At 43.7% G+C, this 3,217-nt stretch overlaps 1 pseudogene; it reads right to left on the reverse strand.

The window, feature by feature from the left end:
• Positions 1–2,045: 2,045 nt before the first annotated feature.
• LOC102731011 (large ribosomal subunit protein eL36 pseudogene) lies at positions 2,046–3,020 on the reverse strand (annotated as a pseudogene).
• Positions 3,021–3,217: the final 197 nt, after the last annotated feature.

Genomic DNA, 3,217 nt, shown 5'->3' on the forward strand with positions numbered 1-3,217 from the left:
ATGACCTGAGCCGAAGGCAGATGCTTAATGACTGAGCCACCCAGGCGCCCCCCAACAAAAACACTTTTTATAGTGAGGTCGCAGAGAGGCAGATAGAAAAGCACAAACACAATCATGAAATAAAAAATAGAGAATTTGAGGGGTGCCTGGGTGGCTCAGTCGTTAAGCGTCTGCCTTCAGCTCAGGTCATGATCCCGGGGTCCTGGGATCGAGCCCCGCATCAGGCTCCCCGCTCAGCAGGAAGCCTGTTTCTCCCTCTCCCACTCCCCCTGCTTGTGTTCCCTCTGTTGCTGTGTCTCTCTCTGTCAAATAAATAAATAAAATCTTTAAAAAAAAAATAGAGAACTTAAAAAATATCCTGGAGTATTTGTAGATTCAGGCTGCAACAATGATCGCATTTAAAAGAGGGACGCCTGGGTCGCTCAGCTGGTTAAGCGTCTGCCTTTGGCTCAGGTCATGATCCCGGGGTCCTGGGATCGAGCCTGCATCAGACTCCTTGCTCAGCGGGGAGTCTGCTTCTCCCTCTCCCTCTGCCTGCAGCTCCCCCTGCTTGTGCTCCCTTGCTCTCTCTCTCTCTCTCTGGCAAATAAATAAATAAAATCTTTAAAACAAAAAAACAGAAAAATTATTCACGGTCTTGCAAATGTCACAAGTTGTAGTTCGAGAAGCTAAAAAATAATAGGCAGTTAGGGCAATAAGACCGCTGAAGCAACACCAGCATTTTAAGACCCGATATCTGATTTCTCAGATAAAGTAGACAAAACTACGAGAGAACATGAAATCTTTACCTTCCCAAGCACAAAAATAAAACATATTACAACAAAATAACATTCACATACTAAAATGTTCCCTTTACTTTTTTTATTATTATTTAAAATCAATTAACTAGGGGCACCTGGTGGCTCAGTCAGTTAAGCATCTGCCTTCGGCTCAGGTCCTGGGATCAAGCCCCCCCATCGGGCTCCCTGCTCAGTGGGGCGTCTGCTTCTCCCTTTCCCTCTGCCCCTCCCTCCGTTCGTGCGCACTCTCTCTTCTAATAAATAGATAAAATCTTTTTAAAAAATCAATTAACTAACATATAGTGTATTATTAGTTTCAGAGGTAGAGTTTAAGATTCATCAGTTGCACGTAACACCCTGGCTCTTTAAGAGCCCTCCTTAATACCCATTACCCAGTTACCCCATCCCCCCACCCACCTCCCCTCCAGCAACCCTCAGTTTGTTTCCTACAGTTACCCCTTACTTTCTTTTTTTTTTTTTTTAAAGATTTTATTTATTTGACAGAGAGAGACATAGCGAGAGAGGGAACACAAGCAGGGGGAGAAGGAGGGGAGAAGCAGGCTTCCCTGTGGAGCAGGGAGCCCAATGTGGGGCTCAATCCCAGGACCCTGGGATCACGACCTGAGCCGAAGGCAGACGCTTAACGACTGAGCCACCCAGGCGCCCCCCTTACTTTCTTTATAACACATCTGTTAATACTGCTACAGATACAGAGTTTGCATGACAACTCCATGTGCACTAAATAATAAATGTGTAACCATGAATGTGAATAAATCAATTTTTCAGTACCCAAGCAGATGGCAGATAGCTGGCTCTTTTAGTTTATAAGTTTACTGTTTCTTATAGCTTAGCACTTGCACAGTGCTGTCAATTTAGGAAATATATACCAGGGGGGAAAGTAGGAACTTAAGCCTCTTATATAGCTAGTTGTATACTTACCACACAAACTGAATCAGGTTGAACTCTATAAGACTGTGTGTGTATGTGTGTGTATATGCAGTGTGTGTGTGTGTGTACATACACACATACATAATCATATTCTAGAAATACAGTATAAATTAGTATAAATATGTAAAAATAATAAAAATAATCTTTCAGGCGCTGGGGTGGCTCAGTCAGTTGAGTGTCCCACTCTTGGTTTTGGCTGGGGTCATGATCTCAGGATGGTGGGATCTGAGTCCTCTGTGGGCTCTGCGCTCAATGGAGTCTGCTTGACATTCTCTCCCTCTCCTCTGCCCCTCCCCCCTCTCCCCCCCAAATAAAGAATAAAATCTTAAAAAATAATAATCTTTAAAATTTTTTTATATACTGGATCAAAAGTAGGTATAATATTCTATTCATCAATTACACAGCTAGAAATTCAAATCCTAACTATACCATTTACCTACTGGCAAGACACTAAGTATTTTTGGACCTCAGTTTCTTTTCTTTTCTTTCTTTCTTTCTTTCTTTCTTTCTTTCTTTTCTTTCTTTCTTTCTTTCTTTCTTTCTTTCTTTCTTTCTCCCTTCCTCTCTCCCTCCCTCCCTTCCTCTTTCTTTCTTTCTTTCTTCTTTCTTCTTCCTTCCTTCCTTCCTTTCTTTTTCAAGTTCCAAAAAGCTCTATTAACCCTCTAGGGGAGGGGTTCAATCTTTCTTGGCTGCCACTTTCCTCATGGCTCCCAGGAGGTTGCTCAGCTCCCCTCTCTTCCTCTTGGCACTGATGTGTGTCCCCACCCTTTTCTTGATGAACTTGAGGGCATGCTTGTCCTTGCAGACCTTGAGAAACTCCATGCCACGATGCTTGTATGGGGTGAAGCCACACACCTCTCGGATCATGTCCCACACAAACCTGGTATGCTTGGGGAGGTGCCCGCAATGGCAGCTGTGCCTTGGCTTGCTCATGTTCTTAGTCACCCTGCGGCCCTTGCTGAGGCCCAAGTTCATAGGATCGCTGAGCCATAGCTGCTGCTTCTTAATGGCTCCCACGGCAGAAGCAATTTCCTCATTTATAGAATGGAAGTATACCATTTGTGAGATTGTTGTGGTAATTTAAAAAAATAATGTATACAAGTTCTTAACACAGTACTTAGCACAAAGAACTCAAAATCTTAACTGCATATGTAACAGAAATAATAATAACTAGCCCTGGGGTGCCTGGCTGGCTCAGTCGTTAAGCATCTGCCTTCGGCTCAGGTCATGATCCCAGGGTCCTGGGATCGAGCCCCACATCAGGCTCCCTGCTCAGCGGGAAGCCTGCTTCTCCCTCTCCCACTCCCCCTGTTTGTGTTCCCTCTCTTGCTGTGTCTCTCTCTGTCAAATAAATAAATAAAATCTTAAAAAAAAAAAAAAAAGAAGTCAAGTAACTTGCCCAAGGTCAGAAAGCTTATAAGTGGTAGAGCCAAAATTCATATAGAGGCAGTTTAGCTCCAGAGTCTCTCTCTCTCTTAAGTTGCCTCTCA

The sequence above is a fragment of the Leptonychotes weddellii genome, unplaced genomic scaffold, assembly GCF_054177405.1.
Source record: "Leptonychotes weddellii isolate Sample4059 unplaced genomic scaffold, ASM5417740v2 HiC_scaffold_20638, whole genome shotgun sequence".
NCBI lineage: Eukaryota > Metazoa > Chordata > Mammalia > Carnivora > Phocidae > Leptonychotes > Leptonychotes weddellii.